At 27.4% G+C, this 7469-nt stretch overlaps 1 protein-coding gene across 1 annotated transcript in view; it reads right to left on the bottom strand.

Annotated features, from left to right (window-relative positions):
• The window catches only part of LOC117179989 (DE-cadherin-like), a 61150-nt gene that overhangs the window by 22621 nt on the left and 31060 nt on the right, over positions 1–7469 (bottom strand). The gene's annotated exons all lie outside the window — the stretch shown is intronic.

The raw sequence follows: 7469 nt of genomic DNA, 5'->3' as shown, positions 1-7469 counted from the left end.
GGGAGCTCTTCTTAATATTTTGACACCAAAATCATGTCGATACACCTTACCGACTGCGAGTAAAGCCACCCACGCTTTAACTTGACAGACTGTACATTAAAAAAAACATGCGTTATCTAGAAATATTTTATTTAAAATTATTTCTATTTTTAATTCAAAAAATAAGCTTGGAAATTTTAAATGTTAAAAATAATTTTTGAAATTAATATCTTATTGTTGTATTTGTAATCAATAAAATATATTTATAAAAACTTCTAATTGTTAAAATTCGGGAAATTTCCAATTCGGATATTTTATAAATCGGCAATTTTCTTTCGGGAATTTTATTATTCGGAAATTTTCCAATTCGGTATTTTTATTTTTCGGCAATTTTATTATTGGCGAATTTTATTTTTTGGCAATTTTCCAATTCGGTATTTTTATTTCTCAGTAATTTTATTATTTGGGAATTTTCCAAATCGGTATTTTTATTTTTCGGCAATTATGTTTTGATGGCGAATAAATGAGCAGAAAAGTGCATATCTTTTATTTTTAATTCTGCCCCTATTCTAATTGCAAACTTTACTTTAGAATTTTCTCCTTGACCCAGGTTACTTACGAGCTCGATAACTATCGAGACTTATTTGCCATTGATAAGTATACCGGCAATATCACGACTCTGGTGACATTCGACCGAGAGGAGAAAGACTCATATAACGTAAAAGTAATTGCTGTCGATAATTCGCCGAGTGCTTTGTTTAAAACTGGAGAACACAACAAAGGACAACAGGTTTTTCGTATTGAAATAGCAGACAAAAACGATAATGCTCCTCATTTTACGCAAAAAGTTTATATTGCAAGTTCGATTTTGGAGGATGCCAATATTAACGCGCTTGTGACCGAAGTAAAGGCTGAAGACTTGGACACAGCTAATCCGGTTGAATACAGTATTATATCTGGCAATGCCGACAACAGTTTTTTTATCGAGAGAACGACCGGTAAAATTCGTGTTAATCAGACCTTAGATTATGAAAAAATCACGGAATATAATTTGACTGTGAGAGCTTTTGATGGAGTGTACGATGATACGGCACAAGTCAAGATTTTTATTGAAAACGTGAATGATAATCGACCCGTCTTTGGCGAATTTGATAGAAATCCAACGATACAGGAAGAGGTTCTCATAAAAGGTATGTAGAAACTCGATAAATTTCTGGTACATTTGGTATTTTTCAAATCTACTGTTTGTCTAATTGTGCCATTTAGAATTTAAACAAAATTGTCAATGTGGAAAGTTTTGTGATATCGACCATTTATTTGCAGAGGGCCCACTTTTACTTTTTCAGAATCGAAAACTTGGTATATATTTTACAAATAAAAATGAACAGTCGCCACTTTTGTAATTTTGGATTTTTCAGTGTGGCAAATTTGATAATGTCGAAAATTTATATTTGGGTATTGGATGTATTTAGAATATATAAATCAATTTTCAGAGGACCCAGTTTAGAACTTTACTACATTTTCCATTTTTTAAATATATATCTTGATGAATTGACAAATTTATAATTTACAAAAATTTGATTTGGTAGACTTGAAATCTATAAATAAATTTGCAGAGGGCCCAGTTTAGAACTTTATTACATTTTACATTTTTTAAATTTATTGATGAATTGGCAAATTTATAATTTACAAAAATTTGATTTAGTAAACTTGAAATTTATAAATAAATTTGCAGAGGGCCGAGTTTCGAACTTTATTACATTTTCAATTTTTGAAATTTATTTATTGATGAATTGACAAATTTATAATTTACAAAAATGAGAAATTTATAAATAAATTTGCAGAGGGCCCAGTTTAGAACTTTATTACATTTTCCATTTTCGAAATTTATTTATGAATGAATTGAGAAATTTATAATTTACAAAATTTTGATTTGGCAGACTTGAAATCTATAAATAAATTTGCAGAGGGCCCAGTTTAGAACTTTATTACATTTTCCATTTTCGAAATTTATTTATGAATGAATTGAGAAATTTATAATTTGCAAAAATGTGAAATTTATAAATCAATTTGCAGAGGGCCCAGTTTAGAACTTTATTACATTTTCCATTTTTGAAATTTATTGATGAATTGGCAAATTTATAATTTACAAAAATTTCATTTGATAAATTTGAAATTTATAAATAAATTTGCAGAGGGCCCAGTCTTACTTTTTCAAAATTCAAATTTTTTCTTAATTGCTTTTATAATTCGTAATAAAAAGTAAAAACTACCCAGTTTTGAAAGTTTGAAATTGTCCATGTGGAAGGTTTGGCAATATGGAAATTTGCAGTTTTTCGACTTGATATAATTAGAAATTATAAATAAATTTTCAGCGGGCCCAGATTGGAACTTTATTACATTTTCCATTTTTGAATCTATTACTTGAGGAATTTATAATTTAAAAAAACAAGCGAACTCTTCCTCGTTTTTTAATTTTAGAATTTTCAGCCTGGAATATTTTGTAATATCGAAAATTTATAGTTTTTCGGCTTGATAAAATTAGAATTTATAAATAAATTTGCAGAGGGCCCAGTTTAAAAATTCATTATATTTGCTATTTTTGAAATGCATTGCTAGTTGAATTGAGAAATTCATCATTAAAAAAAAGGTTAAAAAATTTATAAATAAGTTTGCAGGGGGCCCACTCTTGCATTTTCAAAATTGGAAATATTGTAAGTTTTGAAACGTATTGCTTGGTGACTTGATAAGAAAATTGATTATAGTTTATAAATAAATTTTCAGAGGGCCCAGTTTAGAAATTCATTATATTTGCTATTTTTTAAATGTATTGCTTTTCGAATTGGATAATTTATCATTTAAAATAGGAAGTGAACTCTTGATAGTGTTTTAATGATAGAATTGTCAATGTAGAAATTTTGTAATATCGAAAATTTAGTCTGGAGATTTCATAAACTTGAAATTTCTAAATAAGTTTGCAGAGGGCCCATTTTAGAAATCTTAGAATCAGAAATTTGGTTGATTTTCTATTTTTTAAATCTATTGCTTTTTGAATTAAGAAATTTATAATTTTAAAAAAATCAATCTTTAATTTAAAAAAAAGTCCATCTAGAAAATTTGGTAATATCGAAAATTTATAGTCTCGAGATTTCATAAACTTGAAATTTATGAATAAGTTTGTAGAGGGCCAAGGGCCCACTCTTGCTTTTTCAAAATTGGAAATTATATAGTTTTGAAACGTATTGCTTGGTGGATTTTCTGAATTGAAAATTTATTACTTTTTTATTTTTGAAATCTATTGCTGGTCGAATTGAGCAATTTTAAATTTAAAATTAAATGAAATGAATCGCAAATGAATGAAGAAGAAACTTAGAAATTACAAATAAATTTGCAGAGGTCCCAGTTTATAAAAATTGAAAATTAGTTTAATTCTAATTTTTTCAGATTGCATTACGACTGTTGTTGCTTATGATCCAGATATTAAGGATATAAATGCCGATCAACATATCAGTTATTTTATCGTTAAAGAAGATCAGCAAGAATTGATAGGTATCGATAAATCGGGTTGCCTGAAATTAAAAAAGCCCCTAGATCGAGATCCGCCCGACGGCTATCCAGAGTGGATTGTAAGTTGTTCTTTCATGTGCTTTTTATTAAAAGGGTGGCGATTTGACCGCAAAATGACCGGTAATTTTTTAATTTTAAAAAACCAGGGAATTTACTTCCGTTTCTCGGTAAAATTGAAGTTTTAATTAGATTAATAATTTTCTTCAATTTAGAAATGTTATTTCTACTTTATCTATAGTTGCAGATTTGCCAGATTATCTGAATTTATTCTAATTAAATCAAAATTAATTATTGAATTTTTATTCGATTTATCACGTTTTATTCGCTTACTCCTCGTTTATCCCCATTTGGATGAAAATTCAACTAGTCGGTTGAAAATTGTTATTTTTTATTTGGAAATTAAACTAGTTGTTCGAAATTTTATGAACTATTCTAGTTACAGGCTTGAACTGAATATTAAACTATACCATTTTTTTACATTTTTATTGTACATTTGTATTGTCTAAAGATTTTTGGTTGAAAATGGATTTTATTAATTTATAAATAATTTAATTAATCAATAATATTAATTAAAAATTGATCGTATTAATTAAAAAATCATTTCTTTAGTTGAAAGAATTTTTTTACCGAAAATTTAAATATTTTCTTGAAAATTTATTTATTTTTTGGTTAAAAATTATTATTTAAAAAATGTAATATCATTCTAGTTGAATATTCCATAATTTTAGTTGAAAATTTATCTCATTGGTTGAACATTCATTTTTTAACTAACAATTTAATTGTTGAACTTTGGGTTGAAAAATGTTCTTTTTTAATTATAAATTCCTCGATTTTGGTAGAAATCAAATTTTCATCTTTCTAGTTTAAAATTTAACTTTTCCAGCTTAAAATTTAACAATTTATTTTTTGTTTAAAATTGAACTATTTCAGTTAAAGATTCCTCATTTTATTGGAAAATTAATGAGTCATGAAATTTAATTTTTTTTTTTACTAAAAACGCAAGTATTCCATTTTTTGTTTGAAAATTAATTATATTGTTTAAAAATTCATCTTTTTGGTTAAAAATTCAAGTATTTCAGTTAAATATGCACCATTTTAGTTGAAGAATCATAGTTTTTAAACAAAAAAGATGAATTTTCTACTAAAATTATGAATATTTAAGCAAGGAGATTAATTTTCAAACAAAAAATATAATTTTTCAACAAAATTTATGAATTTTTAACGAAATAATTAAATTTTAAGTTAAAAAATCAATATTCTACCATGAAGATAAATTTTCAATTAAAATTGCGGAATATTTAATTAGAATAATAGTTACATTTTCATTTATTTAAAAAAAATGGACCAAAAAAACATCGAAATAAAAAACAAGTTTTCAATAATACAGCTCATTTTTAAACCAAACAAATTAATTTTTCATTAAAACGGCGAATCTTCAACCAAAAGATTAATATTTTTTATTGAAGATTCATATTTTTTATATAAAAATTAAACTTATTGGTTGAGAATTTTTTAATTTGATTGAAAATTTGTTTTTTTTCCGGTAGAAATGTGATCTTTTTGTTTAAAAATTCATATTTTTTTATTTAAAAAGTAAACTTTTTGGTTAAGAATGTTTTAATTTGATTGAAAAAAATGGTCTTTTTCGGTAGAAAATGAATCTTTTTGATTGCAATTAATATATTTTATTTAAAATGTAACTTTTTGATGAAGAATGATTTAATTTTATTGAAAATTTGTCTTTTTTCGATAGAAATTTTTTTTTTTAATTAAACTTTTTGGTTGAGAATGTTTTAGTTTAAATGATAATTTTTTTTTCGGGTAGAAAATTAATCTTTTTGTTTAAAAATTCATATTTTTTATTTAAAAATTCAAATTCTTGATTGAGATTGTTTTAATTTGATGGAAAATTTGTCTTTTTCGGTGGAAGCTTGATCTTTTTGTTGTATCAAAATTCATATTTTTTATTTAAAATTAAACTTTTTGGCTGAGAATGTTTTAATTTGATTGAAAAATTTGTCTTTTCGGTAACAAATTGATCTTTTTCATTGAAGATTAATATTTTTTTTTTTAATTAAACTTTTTGATGAATGTTTTAATTTTATTGAAAATTTGTCTTTTTTCGATTGAAATTTGATATTTTTTTTTAAATTTAACTTTTTGGTTTAGAATTTTTTAATTTGATTGTAAAGTCGTATTTTTCGACAGCATATTAATCTCTTCGTTTAAAAACTCAAATTTTTGATTGAGAATGTTTTAATTTAATTGAAAATTGGTCTTTTTCGGTAGAAATTTGATCTTTTTGTTTGAGAATGTTATAATTTTATTGAAAATTTGTTTTTTTTTTCGGTTGAAAATTAATCTTTTTGATTAAAGATAAATATTTTTTATTTAAAAATTAAACTTTTTGGTGAAGAATGTTTTAATTTGATTGAAAATTTGCTTTTTTGCGGGAGAAAATTAGTCTTTTTGTTTAAAAATTCATATTTTTATTATTTAAAAATTCAAATTTTTGATTGAGACGCAAACGCATCTTAGTGTACTTAACTTTTACTTTACCATTACTTACAATTTTCACGCTTCTAATCTAAGCGACTTCCGTTTCCTTTTTCTTTCACTTTTTTTATACCCCCATTTACCTTCTTCACGTGCATTCTTTCATTCTCCCTCATTCGCTCCTCTAGCACCCTCCAACTCCTTCATCCATTCTTCTCCTAATCCATCTTCGCCTAGAATCTTAACCACATTTTCTTGCCAGCTTCCTTTATCTTCCATTCCTCTCCTACATCCTTCCCATACATGCTCCCATGCTTCCTCCTCCCATTCACATATTCTACACATTCTGTTCTCTTCTTTTTCCCACTACATCCCCTCCCTTACCTCGTTTCCCAGTCTAAATCTTGCTATTCTGGTCCACCTTCTCTCTCCCCATCCCTTTTCTAAATACTTTGGCAGCCCTTCCTTTTTTATCATCTTATACCATTTATTGTATTTTGATTCCTCAATCATCTATCATTTTTCTATTAATTGTTTTTCCCTTTCCCTTTTTTCTAATTATTCATAGTTTACTCCAGTCCCGTCTTCTATTTCTCTATCATTAAAGATCCCCCTCCTTTCTTCTTCCCACCTTGTTAATTCGATCGCCCTCCCTCTCCTCTCTTCTACCTCCATCAAACACTTTCTCGCCAACTCCCCTCCCTTTCCCTCCCTCAGCTTTGTCTCAAGTTTCCATGCCCTCTTACCCGCTCTAATACTTAACTTATCCCTTTGCGCTTCTTCTCTCACCATATATCCTGGCGTCCTCCAGTCTGCCCCTAGTGTCCACCTTATATACCTTTCTTGTAAACTCAATATCTTTCCTTTCTTTCCATCCATAACCACATTATGTGGTTATGGATGTATCAAATAACCACATTCTCCTTCTCCAATTTTTTTTGAACCTCCGTTTTCCTATTCCCCATATCTGTTTCATTACCCCTGCTGCTTTTTTATCCTTTCTCTTACATGAGCTGTATGATCTCCATTCGTCTGCAAGATATATCCCAAATATTTATACTCTTTGACTTCTTCTAACTTTATTCCTTTCCATCTCCCTGTCCATTCTTTCTTCCTTCCTTCTCCTTTTCTAAACCTTATTATCTTTGTGTTTTCTACATTTACATTCAGCTTTTTCCCATCTAAGTATTTCTCTAATCCTGTAATTAATCCCGCCATCCCTTCTTCATCCTCTGCCATCAACACTATGTTGTCTGCATATGCCAGTGTATATATCTTTTCCTTCCCCATCATAACTACTCCCCAACCTTTTCTCCTCATTCCTAGTTCCAAGTCTGATATTATTAAATTAAATAAAAGTGGGCTCAGAGGACACCCTTGTCTCACACCTCTCACCAACTAGAAACTATCTCCTACTTGCTCTCCTA

Source organism: Belonocnema kinseyi, chromosome 1 (assembly GCF_010883055.1).
Source record: "Belonocnema kinseyi isolate 2016_QV_RU_SX_M_011 chromosome 1, B_treatae_v1, whole genome shotgun sequence".
Lineage (NCBI taxonomy): Eukaryota > Metazoa > Arthropoda > Insecta > Hymenoptera > Cynipidae > Belonocnema > Belonocnema kinseyi.
This window is presented reverse-complemented; position numbering and strand designations above follow the sequence as displayed.